Source organism: Rhinoderma darwinii, chromosome 5 (genome assembly GCF_050947455.1).
Source record: "Rhinoderma darwinii isolate aRhiDar2 chromosome 5, aRhiDar2.hap1, whole genome shotgun sequence".
NCBI classification, from domain to species: domain Eukaryota; kingdom Metazoa; phylum Chordata; class Amphibia; order Anura; family Rhinodermatidae; genus Rhinoderma; species Rhinoderma darwinii.
Window position 1 is genome coordinate 216,813,358 of NC_134691.1, and position 15,854 is coordinate 216,829,211.

Below are 15,854 nucleotides of genomic sequence, written 5' to 3' on the forward strand. Positions count from 1 at the left end.
TATATGCTAGATGGAAAAAAAAAGCATGCAATATATTTGTTGCGTAATAATGAGGGAACAGATATAGATATTGTCTATATCTTAGGGGGAAAAGCACAATAAGTAGTTCTCCTAGGGCAATGCTATGAAATAGGTTCCTCTTTATTGCAGGGATTGTTGCAGTATTTACATAAGTACTCCAACAGAGGTCTGCTGCAATACAGCATGGACTCTTCACTACACACCATGACTGCAGGATGAATAATATTTGTTGTGACCATTTCTGCAGGTTGGGAATTATTTGAGGTCTTGTGTCTGACTAAAGTCAGACTTTATTATGATGTAGCTGTTTCACAGTGATATCACAGGTTCTCAGCAGATTGAAAGGCTACAAACGTTTATCCCAGAATAATAAATGCCTGTTACAGTGTATGTAGATGAGAAATTGTAGTTTAAAGGAATACTCAGGGCAAAAAAATAGATTGGGTTGTGACTAGCACCAGAATGAGGGGGCAGTCCATGCCAGGATCTCCAATAATCAGTTGAAATCTGTGTATTCAAGCAGCAAGGGTTCAATACCCCTGCAGCTCCACCATGAAGCACGTGCGGGTTCCTCCAATGACCTTGTTCGGAGGAGCACCCCATTCTGGCTAATAGATAAAGTTCCTGAACGGGAACTCTGTTACTTCGGAATTCCCTAACAGAGTGTTTGAAATGGGGTTTCTAAACAATACCTACCCCTGTATAGGAAAATAATTATTTACACGCTCTTCTTGCTTCTTTGTGCATCTGATAATGGGAATTTCCATTGTGACTGTATACTTTGGAATTTTATAAGATTACTATTCTAAATGTTTGTGATGAATTAATGTTAGTGAGTGATTTGTATGGGTAGCCTTTATTTATAACTTAATATTTACTATATAACTGTGCTTACTGACCTAACACTTCAGTCATGTAGCACCGATAACATTACATTTTTATTATTTAGTACTTGCGTCTATATCTTTTATTTAGAAATGTCTTTTAATCATAGCCAAGAATGCAAAGCATTTGCAATATCCGTACAGAAGAAGGTATACATATACAGCTCAGTCATCTAGTCAAGGTACCTTTTTGTTTGCTTACTGCATATTACAATGGGTGGTGCTACTTTTATACAGTTTACTATAACCCCCCTCACCTATGACGGCAAAGTGCTGTTAGCTGTTCTTTACATTTCAAATACCTTGATGTATAACAGTATATAACTAAATGCAGCGTTGAGGCCTCAGCTATTTTAATGGATTGAGAGATACACGATAGACTTTTAAGGGGTTAACCCTTGTTTAGGAACATTACTTTTTATAAGGAATTTCTACTTAACCCCTTAAGGACGCAGCCTAGTTTGGGCCTTAAGGCTCAGAGCCCATTTTTCAAATCTGACATATTTCACTTTATGTGGTAATAACGTCGGAATGCTTAAACCTATCCAAGCGATTCTGAGATTGTTTTCTCGTGACACTTTGGGCTTCATGTTCGTGGTAAAATTTGGTCGATATATTCAGTGTTTATTGGTGAAAAATTGCAAAATTTAGAGAAAATTTTGAAAAAATTGCATTTTTCAGAATTTAAATGCATCTGCTTGTAAAACAGACGGTTATACCACCCAAAATAGTTACTAGTTCACATTTCCCATATGTCTACTTTAGATTGGCATCGTTTTTTTAACATTCTTTTATTTTTCTTGGACGTTACAAGGCTTAGAACATAAACAGCAATTTCTCATATTTTTAAGAAAATTTCAAAAGCCTTTTTTTTAAGGTACCTCTTGAGTTCTGAAGTGGCTTTGAGGGGCCTATGTATTAGAAACCCCCATAAAACACCCCATTTTAAAAACTAGACCCCTCAAAGTATTCAAAACAGCATTTAGAAAGTTTTTTAACCCTTCAGGCATTTCACAGGAATTAAAGCAATGTGGAGGTGAAATTTGCAAATTTCATTTTTCTTGCTGAATTTCAATATTATTCCATTTTTTTCTGTAACACAGAAGATTTTACCAGAGAAATACTACTAAATATGTATTGTCCAGATTCTGCAGTTTTTAGAAATGTCCCACATGTGGCTCTAGTGCGCTCGTGGAATAAAACACAAGCCTCAGAAACAAAGGAGCACCTAGTGCATTTTGAGGCCTCTTTTTTATTAGAATATATTTTAGGCAGCATGCCAGGTTTGAAGAGGTGTTGAGGTATGAAAGCAATGGAAACCCACCAGAAGTGACCCCATTTTGGAAACTAGACCCCTCAAGGAATTCATTTATGGTTGTTGTTATCATTTTGACCACACCGTTTTTTCACAGCACCTATTTGAATTGGGCTGTGAAATTAAAAAAATGATATTTTTTCCATTAAGATGTAATTTTTGTTCAAAATTTCTTATTTTCACAAGGAATAAAACACCCCATTTTGTTGCCCAATTTGTCCTTAGTGCGGCAATACCCCATTTGTGGTGATAAACTGCCGTTTGGGCCCATGGGAGGACTCAGAAGGAAAGGAGCGCTATGTGTTTGTTGGAGTCCAGATTTTGCTGGATTGGTTTTCGGGTTCCATGTCGCATTTGCAGAGCCCCAGAGGTATGAAAGCAATGGAAACCCACCAGAAGTGACCCCATTTTGGAAACTAGACCCCTCAAGGAATTCATTTATGGTTGTTGTTATCATTTTGACCACACCGTTTTTTCACAGCACCTATTTGAATTGGGCTGTGAATTAAAAAAATGATATTTTTTTCCATTAAGATGTAATTTTTGTTCAAAATTTCTTATTTTCACAAGGAATAAAACACCCCATTTTGTTGCCCAATTTGTCCTGAGTGCGGCAATACCCCATTTGTGGTGATAAACTGATGTTTGGGCCCATGGCAGGACTCAGAAGGAAAGGACCACCATTTGGCCTACTGGAGCTTTTCTTGTGCTAAGTCATGTAGGCAGAAGCCCCTGAGGTACCAGTACAGTTAAAACCCCCGAGAAGTGACCCCATTTTAAAAACTACACCCCTTAAGACATTCATCTAGTGGTGTAGTGAGCATTTTGACCCCACAGTTATTGTGTAAAAGGTAATGCGCAGCAGATGGTGCAAAGTGAGATTTGCAATTTCCTATGCATATATGCCATTTCAGTGTCTGATATATTGTGCCCAGCATGTGCCACTGGAGACATACACCCCATAAATTGTAATGTGGGTTCTCCCGGGTACGGCAATACCCTACATGTGGCTGTTATTAGCTGACTGGGCACACGACAGGGCTCAGAAGGGAAGGACCACCATTTAGCCTACTGGAGCTTTTCTGGTGCTAAGTCATGTAGGCAGAACCCCTGAGGTACCAGTACAGTTGAAACCCCCGAGAAGTGACCCCATTTTAAAAACTACACCCCTTAAGACATTCATCTAGTGGTGTAGTGAGCATTTTGACCCCACAGTTATTGTGTAAAAGGTAATGCGCAGCAGATGGTGCAAAGTGAGATTTGCAATTTCCTATGCATATATGCCATTTCAGTGTCTGATATATTGTGCCCAGCATGTGCCACTGGAGACATACACCCCATAAATTGTAATGTGGGTTCTCCCGGGTACGGCAATACCCTACATGTGGCTGTTATTAGCTGCCTGGGCACACGACAGGGCTCAGAAGGGAAGGACCACCATTTAGCCTACTGGAGCTTTTCTGGTGCTAAGTCATGTAGGCAGAACCCCTGAGGTACCAGTACAGTTGAAACCCCCGAGAAGTGACCCCATTTTAAAAACTACACCCCTTAAGACATTCATCTAGTGGTGTAGTGAGCATTTTGACCCCACAGTTATTGTGTAAAAGGTAATGCGCAGCAGATGGTGCAAAGTGAGATTTGCAATTTCCTATGCATATATGCCATTTCAGTGTCTGATATATTGTGCCCAGCATGTGCCACTGGAGACATACACCCCATAAATTGTAATGTGGGTTCTCCCGGGTACGGCAATACCCTACATGTGGCTGTTATTAGCTGCCTGGGCACACGACAGGGCTCAGAAGGGAAGGACCACCATTTAGCCTACTGGAGCTTTTCTGGTGCTAAGTCATGTAGGCAGAACCCCTGAGGTACCAGTACAGTTGAAACCCCCGAGAAGTGACCCCATTTTAAAAACTACACCCCTTAAGACATTCATCTAGTGGTGTAGTGAGCATTTTGACCCCACAGTTATTGTGTAAAAGGTAATGCGCAGCAGATGGTGCAAAGTGAGATTTGCAATTTCCTATGCATATATGCCATTTCAGTGTCTGATATATTGTGCCCAGCATGTGCCACTGGAGACATACACCCCATAAATTGTAATGTGGGTTCTCCCGGGTACGGCAATACCCTACATGTGGCTGTTATTAGCTGCCTGGGCACACGACAGGGCTCAGAAGGGAAGGACCACCATTTAGCCTACTGGAGCTTTTCTGGTGCTAAGTCATGTAGGCAGAACCCCTGAGGTACCAGTACAGTTGAAACCCCCGAGAAGTGACCCCATTTTAAAAACTACACCCCTTAAGACATTCATCTAGTGGTGTAGTGAGCATTTTGACCCCACAGTTATTGTGTAAAAGGTAATGCGCAGCAGATGGTGCAAAGTGAGATTTGCAATTTCCTATGCATATATGCCATTTCAGTGTCTGATATATTGTGCCCAGCATGTGCCACTGGAGACATACACCCCATAAATTGTAATGTGGGTTCTCCCGGGTACGGCAATACCCTACATGTGGCTGTTATTAGCTGCCTGGGCACACGACAGGGCTCAGAAGGGAAGGACCACCATTTAGCCTACTGGAGCTTTTCTGGTGCTAAGTCATGTAGGCAGAACCCCTGAGGTACCAGTACAGTTGAAACCCCCGAGAAGTGACCCCATTTTAAAAACTACACCCCTTAAGACATTCATCTAGTGGTGTAGTGAGCATTTTGACCCCACAGTTATTGTGTAAAAGGTAATGCGCAGCAGATGGTGCAAAGTGAGATTTGCAATTTCCTATGCATATATGCCATTTCAGTGTCTGATATATTGTGCCCAGCATGTGCCACTGGAGACATACACCCCATAAATTGTAATGTGGGTTCTCCCGGGTACGGCAATACCCTACATGTGGCTGTTATTAGCTGCCTGGGCACACGACAGGGCTCAGAAGGGAAGGACCACCATTTAGCCTACTGGAGCTTTTCTGGTGCTAAGTCATGTAGGCAGAACCCCTGAGGTACCAGTACAGTTGAAACCCCCGAGAAGTGACCCCATTTTAAAAACTACACCCCTTAAGACATTCATCTAGTGGTGTAGTGAGCATTTTGACCCCACAGTTATTGTGTAAAAGGTAATGCGCAGCAGATGGTGCAAAGTGAGATTTGCAATTTCCTATGCATATATGCCATTTCAGTGTCTGATATATTGTGCCCAGCATGTGCCACTGGAGACATACACCCCATAAATTGTAATGTGGGTTCTCCCGGGTACGGCAATACCCTACATGTGGCTGTTATTAGCTGCCTGGGCACACGACAGGGCTCAGAAGGGAAGGACCACCATTTAGCCTACTGGAGCTTTTCTGGTGCTAAGTCATGTAGGCAGAACCCCTGAGGTACCAGTACAGTTGAAACCCCCGAGAAGTGAACCCATTTTAAAAACTACACCCCTTAAGACATTCATCTAGTGGTGTAGTGAGCATTTTGACCCCACAGTTATTGTGTAAAAGGTAATGCGCAGCAGATGGTGCAAAGTGAGATTTGCAATTTCCTATGCATATATGCCATTTCAGTGTCTGATATATTGTGCCCAGCATGTGCCACTGGAGACATACACCCCATAAATTGTAATGTGGGTTCTCCCGGGTACGGCAATACCCTACATGTGGCTGTTATTAGCTGCCTGGGCACACGACAGGGCTCAGAAGGGAAGGACCACCATTTAGCCTACTGGAGCTTTTCTGGTGCTAAGTCATGTAGGCAGAACCCCTGAGGTACCAGTACAGTTGAAACCCCCGAGAAGTGAACCCATTTTAAAAACTACACCCCTTAAGACATTCATCTAGAGTGTAGTGAGCATTTTGACCCAACAGTTATTGTGTAAAAGGTAATGCGCAGTAGATGGTGCAAAGTGAGATTTGCAATTTCCTATACATATATGCCATTTCAGTGTCCGATATATTGTGCCCAGCATGTGCCACCGGAGACATACACCCCATAAATTGTAATGTGGGTTCTCCCGGGTACGGCAATACCCTACATGTGGCTGTTATTTGCTGCTTGGGCACATGGCAGGGCTCAAAAGGGAAAGATGAGGGGGATAAGCTGTGCGGAGTGCATCAGGGTAAATTAAAAATCAAGGGATGTATGGTAAATTTTAAAACAATCTTTCATACAGAGCCCTGGTTTTTCGGGACACGTGTCGCATTGGTATGTTGTGTCCTTCCTTATCCCCCTCTTATAGCACACTTTGCACCTCTTTTGACTTTTTCCCTTCTTGCCAGTTTGGGGAACTTCTCCTGGAAAGTGTTGCCCTGGTACGATGCGTGTGGCCTCGCTTCCAGAAGTACTGGGTGCCCCTCCTTCCTGGTCGCCAAAAATTAGGTTCTTTATAACCACCTCTTGAAATTCCAGGAAAGTTCCCCTCTGGCCTGCACATCGACGTAGCACGTACGCATTGTACAATGCCATCTGTATGATGTGCACGGCCAGCTTCTTATACCACACCCTCGATTTCCGCGTAGCGCTGTAGGGCTTCAGGACTTGATCTGACAAGTCCACCCCTCCCATGTACCTATTGTAGTCCAGGATGCAATCTGGTTTGGGGGTCTCTGTACTGGTACCTCGTACAGGTACATGGGTACTGGTGTGGCCATGTATTGTTGTCAATACAAGGACATCTCTCTTGTCCTTGTACTTGACACACAATATGTTGCTACTAGAATGTGCCCTGCTCTCACCCCTTCTGAGTGTTTGCCCAAGCAGTGTTTTAGGGAGGCCTCTAAGATTTTTTCTAGCAGTGCCGCATGCCGCAGTCCTTCTGGAAGCGAGGCACTTGAAGAGCGGGACGCTGGTATAAAAATTATCCAGGTAGAGGTGGTAACCCTGGTCCAGCAGTGGGTGCACCAAATCCCACACAATTTTTGCGTTAATTCCCAGTAAGGGGGGGCATTCTGGGGGCTGAATACTGCTGTCCTTCCCTTCATATATCCTGAATTTATATGTATACCCTGATGCACTCTCGCACAGCTTATACAACTTCACGCCATACCTTGCCCTCTTACTTGGCAGGTATTGGCGGAATTGAAGCCTCCCTTTAAAATGTACCAGGGACTCATCAATGGAAATACACTTCTCGGGGGTGTATGCTTGGGCAAACCGGGCACTGAAATGGTCTAATAGGGGTCTCAGTTTATATAAACGGTCAAAACTGGGGTCATCTCGGGGTGGGCACTGCTCATTATCGGCATAATGTAGGAAGCGAAGTATTGCCTCATAACGCATCCTGGACATGGCCATACGGTACATCGGGGTGTGGTATAGGATGTCCGTGCTCCAGTAGGTCCTAATGGATGGCTTTTTTAGAAGCCCCATGTTCAAGAGCAGTCCCCAGAACTTGCCCAACTCTGCTGCGTTTACAGGAGTCCACCTCTGGGATTGGGCATAAAATGAGTTGGGGTTCTTGGTGATATACTGTTGGGCATATAAATTAGTCTGGGTGACCATTAGCTCTATAAAGTTATCAGTGAAGAAGAACTTGAAAAAGTCCATCTCACTGAACCCTGCCGTGTTAAATTTGATGCCTGGGCTGCCCGTGTACTCAGGGATTTGGGGTTCATAATGGTCTGGTGTGGGCGTCCAAATGGGGTCACTTCGCTCAGGGGTATCACTTGTTGTGGGGTCACTTCTCTCAGGGATTTCTACTATGGTGGTGGTCCTGGGGCGTCTCCTAGGGGGTCCCTCCTCTTCATCGCTGGATGAGGAGGTAGACAAATAAAATAGTGTATCGCCATCCGACGAGTCTGTGTCGGAGGCCAGAAATGCATACGCCTCTTCAGCAGTAAATGTCCGTTGGGACATGCTTGTTGTGCGAAGACAAAATTTATATACTGCAAAAAAATAAATCCCTAACTGGGAGCAATAGGATAGCACAACTAGCACAAATGTGTGTTTTGTTTTTAGAGAGCAAGTGGACTTCCCTGACACTAAAGCTAACTAGGGCGAGGGTTCCTAACACTAAACCTAACTAAATTTTATGTGGACTTCCCTAACGCTAAACCTAACTACGGCGACGATTCCCTGACACTAAACCTATCTAGATTATTTCAAGCTTCCCTGACACTAAACCTAACTACGGTGACGGGTGCCTGACACTAAACCTATCTAATTATTCCGAGCTTCCCTGACGCTAAACCTAACTACGGTGATGGATCCCTAACGCTAAGCCTATCTACGGTGACCGATTCCTGACGCTAAATTCCCTGACACTATACCTAACTACGCTTTTTGACGGTTCCCTGACACTAACTAACCCTAATACTAAACTAACCAGTTAAATTTTCAAAATTGGCTAAACTAACTATTTTTTTTTGTTTCTTTTTTTTCTTTTTATATTTTTTTTTTTGTTTTATGTTTTATATAGAAAAAAATGAAAAAAAAATCCCCAGGGACCAAGAAATGTGGTCCTGAAGACTGAAAAGTGGTCAGTGATAGGAGATCACTGACCAAAAAACGTGGGTAGAACTCAAAGAGGAAGGGAACAGGAGTGGGTAGTGGATGGGGTGGTGGGAAGCAAAAAAAACGTTGTTTTAGAAACTTTTTTTCACTTTTTTTCACTTCTTTTCTCTCTGACTCTCTGCTCACAACCGATCTCAACGCCTCGCTAACTCCAACAGGGCGTTCAGGGCGGTTGCAGCAGGATGTGAGGTCAGAGAGAGGAAGTGACGAGAATGATCGCTGCTATTGGCTAGTTACTCACTGACTAGCCAATAGCGGCGATCGGCGAGGCGGGACCATAGTAAATGGTCCCGGCCCATTATGCTGTGATAGCATGCTGTCAGAAACAGCAGCTATCACAGCTCAGGAACGCCGGGCTCGAGCACTGCTGTGCTGAATGAGACCGATCGCTGCTATTGGCTAGTTACTCACTGACTAGCCAATAGCGGCGATCGGCGAGGCGGGACCATAGTAAATGGTCCCGTCCCATTATGCCGTGATAGCCTGCTGTCAGAAACAGCAGCTATCACAGCGCATGAACGCGCCGGGCGCGCGCACCGCTGTTCTAACTGCAAGACGTACTATTACGGCATGGAGCGCGAACGATAGAGCTGCCATGACGTAATAGTACGTCAAGGAGCGGGAAGGGGCTAATACTAAACTAACCAGTTAAATTTTCAAAATTGGCTAAACTAACTATTTTTTTTTGTTTCTTTTTTTTCTTTTTATATTTTTTTTTTTGTTTTATGTTTTATATAGAAAAAAATGAAAAAAAAATCCCCAGGGACCAAGAAATGTGGTCCTGAAGACTGAAAAGTGGTCAGTGATAGGAGATCACTGACCAAAAAACGTGGGTAGAACTCAAAGAGGAAGGGAACAGGAGTGGGTAGTGGATGGGGTGGTGGGAAGCAAAAAAAACGTTGTTTTAGAAACTTTTTTTCACTTTTTTTCACTTCTTTTCTCTCTGACTCTCTGCTCACAACCGATCTCAACGCCTCGCTAACTCCAACAGGGCGTTCAGGGCGGTTGCAGCAGGATGTGAGGTCAGAGAGAGGAAGTGACGAGAATGATCGCTGCTATTGGCTAGTTACTCACTGACTAGCCAATAGCGGCGATCGGCGAGGCGGGACCATAGTAAATGGTCCCGTCCCATTATGCCGTGATAGCCTGCTGTCAGAAACAGCAGCTATCACAGCGCATGAACGCGCCGGGCGCGCGCACCGCTGTTCTAACTGCAAGACGTACTATTACGGCATGGAGCGCGAACGATAGAGCTGCCATGACGTAATAGTACGTCAAGGAGCGGGAAGGGGCTAAAATAGAAAATTTACCAATATAAGTTCTTGAGTGATTCTTTTAACTCCGAAACGGGAAACCGGGAATTACAGCCATTCTAGCTCTTATAACAGTTACTACCTGTTTTCCAGATTCCAGAAAGGATAAATCTGCCTATTTAAGAATTTTTATTTTTTTGGGACCTTTTATTACTGCATTGCATAGAGATAATTCATTAAGAAGAAAAATATATGACACCACCTTATAGAAACTATAACAGCTGCTATTTCATGTTGTCACTTTTCAAAAACATGAAATGGCTGAACAGAATTTGTAAAAATTTACAAAAATGTTACTGGAGGAAGGCCTCCAAGCTTAATATAACTTTCAGGCTAGGGTGGGTGTTTCTGCTTTAGGGTCACTTAAGCTATTTATTAACCGATTCACTGTATATTTACAGATTTTTGCTTCATACTATATTATTACCAGAAAAAAATTAGTTAGAGATTAAAATGGCATATTTTTTACATGTTTTTTTTTCAAACTATAAGGCTAAAAATTCTGGAAAAAAAATGAAAGAAACCTGCATTGTTAAAAATGGTGCAAAAATCATGTCGCTAACCCAACAGATCAAAAAGCTAAGGCTGTTTAAACTAATGCTTGATAAAAATGACTAAATGATGTCTGGTTCTGAAGGCTCAAAATAGCCTGGTCCTCAACCAGTTAATGTTACCAATTGGGACTAAGCAGTGGCAACCTCCTTTTTTTTTTCAATCAAATAGTGAGAGTAATTGTCATTCTTGAAGGAAACCATATTTGTCTATGTATGTTCACTGAAGATCTCATAATCAACAATGTGTGTACAGTATTTTTACAGGTTTACTATCCAAATGTAATAGCATCTACGAAATAATATCGAACAGAAATCAATGATCTTTATTAAGGTTGGTTTTCTATATGAATTATAATTTTGTCGTTCTCTCATTATTCAGTACAGTTACTGTAATGTACTTTGCTTTGTTTTTAGCTACAACTAGAAGATTTATTTTTTATTTTGCTTTCTATTATATATTTTTTCTACTGTACAAAGCAAAGTTCTCTTGGGCGTAAAACCAATAAGGGAGGCTTGAATTCCCCTTGATAGAAGTCAGGAGAAAGTTCAAAATATGGCTGCAGGTTTTTGTATATTTAGCTAAAACTAATTGTATATTTTAGATGTTATGTTTTGAAGCATTTCATTTTCTTCATCTTATAGCCGCATCTAATACTACTCTATTTTTAGATTTTTCATGTTATTGTATAGTGTTTCAGAGGTAGAGAGTGGTTACATTACCAAGTGTATTAATATGGAAATATAATAGCGATTTTCCTGTGATTGTATTGCAGAATATGTTTTGTAGTAGTAGTATTTTCATCTTCATCATTCACTTCACCTATTACTAATAAGAGTTGCCACTGTGACAAATATATCAAATACTACACTGGCAATTTAAAAGATATAAACCACCATGAAATGTTATGACCACATTAGAGAACAAAACGTTGCTTCTATACAGGTCTAGAATCTCAGAAATGGCTTTCTATATCCTTTAATCTATCAGCAGAGTATAATTTCTTTACATATAACCACCTAAAGAAACACTCTAAAGAAATGAGATACTGTGTTATGCCAAGTGCATGACCTCAGGGAATGCGGCATGACACAAATTCTATCTTTGGTGGTCTTCAAATCGCTGTCATGCACCACTCAGTCCACTGAACTAAGCATAACAGAGTGTAAAAATGTTGCCCAGAGAGCTCCTTGAATTCTCGAAATCCACAATAAAACATGTACATGAGGATTTATATAATGTCATACTGCAATAGACTGATATTTGGTATGCTAGTTCTCATTTTTAATTTTGTACTTAAATCTTATGTTCACTTTTGAAAAACTGTTTCTAGTTAATCTTCACTAATAGTTAAAGGGGTTAACCGTGATTTTTTAAAAAATTGGCAGTAGGACATGGGATGGAATTACCTTGCAAACTAGCAGATACTCACCTGCTGTAGTGCCCCCTGCTCCAGTACTTAGGTCCCGTTTGCCGCCGTTCCTGTCCTGAAAGATTCTGCAACGGTCACGTGCCATTGCAGCCATTTGCTGCCTGCAACGGTTATGATGCCATGAACAGCACTGAGGCCAGCGATCGGCTGTAACGGCAGGTGGCCGATCAATGGCACGTGACCATTGCAAGATTTTCCGGGACCAGAGCGGCGGTGAATAGAACCTCAGCATTCGAGTGGGGGGGGGGTGCACTTCAGGGGAGTGAGTATCTGTTGGTTTACTGTGTAATTCAATCCCCTGCCCTGTTACCAATTTTGAAAAATCCGGAATAGCCCTTTTAACTGGTTGACGACCGACTGCAGTATATGTACAGCGTGACCCAGTACAGCCCCTGTCAGTGACCATAGTCACTATGATATGGCTGATTTCTCCTGTAAGTGGGGCTGTGGTGCGGTTACAGTGGAAAAATAATAGTGTAAAAAAAAAATTAAATGGTAGAGTCCCTGAAGGTCTTTTCTGACTTTTGCAAGACAGAACATAATAATAAAAAAATATATATATATAAGTAAATAAACAAGCAAAAATAAATGATTAAAAAATACACATATACCCCCCAAAAAAAAAAGTTTCCCCGCCTATTATTGTTGTTGTAACGCTAGACCTGACCGAACTACCCTAAAATAGACAATGTAATATCTAAAGATTGATGCTAGACAATGACTATAACAAATACAAAAGTCTATTTTAGGGTAATACTATATTACCAGAAAAAAATGAACTAGAATGTAAAAATTAATATTGTTTTACTGCTTTTTTCAATCTATAAGTAAAAAAATTTAAAAAATAATAATAATAGATTGTGTGTATAAAAGATACCTGCATTGTTCATGAAAAAAAAGTTGCAAAAACCATGTCACTAGCCCAACAAATAAAAAAGTAATATCCGTTTAGGTAATGTGTGTTTAACGGTGTCTGGTCCTGAAGTTTTAAATGGGTTCACCTGGGATAGGCCATCAAATCTGATCGGTCGGGGTCAGACTCCTGGGACCCCCGCCAATCAGCCGTTTTGAAGGGCTCTCGTACGAGCGCTGCTTCCCCTTCATTCCTTATCTGCTCGTACTGTGAATCGCCGACACGCTTGTAGCGATGGTTCACAGTTTTGCAGCCTTCTCCCATTCACTCCAATGGGAGAAGGCTGAAGGCAATAATAATGTAAACCACCGCTATAAGCGTGTATACATTCACACAGAAATTTTTTAAAACATTACAATTAATAGTTGCTCAGAATATTTTTTTAACCAGCTGCAGTATTCCGATTTCTATTAAGTGAGATACTAAATGTTGCAATGTATATTATGTCTGAATTTCTACAATATTAAATGAAAAATGAAATAATATTTAGTACAAATAATAAGTTCTATAAAATATACTTACAGATTTTTTTTCTAAGTTTGTGAAAAGTATTCTATTTTTCATTCCAGAAATGCAGTAAAATTCCTTTAACCTGATATAAACATGACCTGGAAAGTTCCAGATTATCAAATGTGTTATTATTTGATGGTGACATTAGAAGTCTAGTAGTACACAGCAGAAACATCAGGAAAACCACCAAAAGATATAAAACACACTCCTTCTATCAGAGCAGTTCCTAATTGGTTATTATCTCTACTCTTTGATTTTTTTTCTGGGCTGATACATTTCAAGATTGTCTGCACACTTAGGCTATGTTCACACGGGGTCTTTTGCCGAGTTTTTTGACGCGGAAACCGCGTCGCAAAACTCGGCAGAAACGGCCCGAGAACGCCTCCCATTGATTTCAATGGGAGGCGTCGGCGTCTTTTTCCCGCGAGCAGTAAAACTGCCTCGCGGGAAAAAGAAGCGACATGCCCTATCTTCGGGCGCTTCCGCCTCCGACCTCCCATTGACTTCAATGGGAGGCAGGAGAAAGCGTGTTTTCTGCCCGCGGCGCTCAATGGCCGCGGGCGAAAAACGGCACGATCATTGCTATTCACACGGAGTATTTTGGGGGAGGAATATCTGCCTCAAAATTCCGTTTGGAGCTTTGAGGCAGATATTCCTCCCCCAAAATACTCCGTGTGAACATAGCCTTAGATACCAGGCTAAAGGAATTTTACTTTAAAGGGGTTTTCCCATGTAGGACATTTATGATATATCCACAGGATATGTCATAATTGTCAGATAGATGTGGGTCCCACCTCGAGGAAACAGCGTCGCATGCGAGCTGTGCTGTATCCGTAACTGTATCATTAACTGCCATTCACTACTATGAGCGTTACGGAAACAGTGTAGCTCAGCGAGTTACGCTGTTTCTGGAACTTCCGACCATGAAATCAGTAAGTGGCCGGGAGTTAGCCTAGAACGGGGATCAGGGGGCCCTGTTCTAGAGATAGGTGCGGGTCCCAGAGTTGGACCCACATCTATCTGACATTTGACATATCCTGTGGATATGTCATAAATGTCCCTGATGGGAAAACCCCTTTAAGTGTTCTCTAAATGTAACCTGTTCTGTTTATAAAACGTTCCTTGTGTGTAAAGAATGTAATTTGTATTTTTTACGCACCCTCTATTATGAACTCTGTTAAGATCAGGCAGCAGGGATTTGTCTTAAGCAGTATGTTACAAATTTCAATAGAGGGGTTGAGAATGTTTTAAGTCATATAATTTGTTATCTGAATTATATACTGTTAGCGTTATTGAACATGTGTAATATAGAAGTTAGGTAGAAGGACTAACGATTTATCTGCTCATGCTGTTTACTTTATAGCTTGCTTTTATGTCGGTTGTGTCAAAATCATACCAATGTGAAATACTGCAAAGGGTGCTTTTATTTAATTTCTTATTGCAAAAACATTATTTCAAGTGCTTTAATGCATGTGTTGTGTTTTATTTGATCATTTTTATAAGATATTATTCATGTTTGCATGGTTTATACAAATTCTAATATAAAGTTGTGGTTTGAATGCAAACTCCTTTAAAGAGGAGCTGTCGGTTTTCTTGACAAATCTATTTTAGTAAACACTTTTTTAGAATTCTGCATTGTGCCATTCCTGTTATTTATCCTGGAAATGTACAAATAAATTGACAAATGGCTGCAACCATTTCCTTTGCGTGTCTACAAATTCTGACTCTATCCAATCAGTGCTGATGTCAGTGTGTGTAAGGACACGCCCTATTGACAAGCAGATTGGTAACACCCACATGTGAATTTTATTCATGCATTTCTAGGAGGAGTAACAGAGGAATGACACAACACAGAGTTCTAAGATAAGATGCTCCAGCACTGTCATTTTATTGGGGGTACAAATATTTGCTAAAACAGACCTATTAGGAGAGTTAACCGTTCCTCTTTAACATTACCTTATTTTAGGAACAAGTTTTACAAACATAATTAGTGTGGATGTTGTGTTTTGGTACAACCTGTAAATCCTTTCAGATTTTGTAGCTTTATTATGTTTAAATACTTATTTCTCTCTATAGCTATAGCCTGACAATAATAAAATGTTTAATGTGCATTTATTTTCAAAAAGACCGGAATCTATATAGCCAATACAGTGCCATAAAAACGTCAAAATGATAACAGTATATTCAGTTATACAGCATTCAAGGATGAACGTGTTTTAATACTGTAGCAGAAAGTATTTTTATGAACTTTGTAATGGTTTACATATCTGTATTGAAGAATAAAATACAATTTGTATTTCTCCATGTTAACTTCCTGTTTTTTCGTAAAATCACCTGGTAATATAATAAATATGGCAGCAGGGTGACTTTGTGGCAGTGCTGTCTTGCAGTATTGGGGTCATGCGTTTGA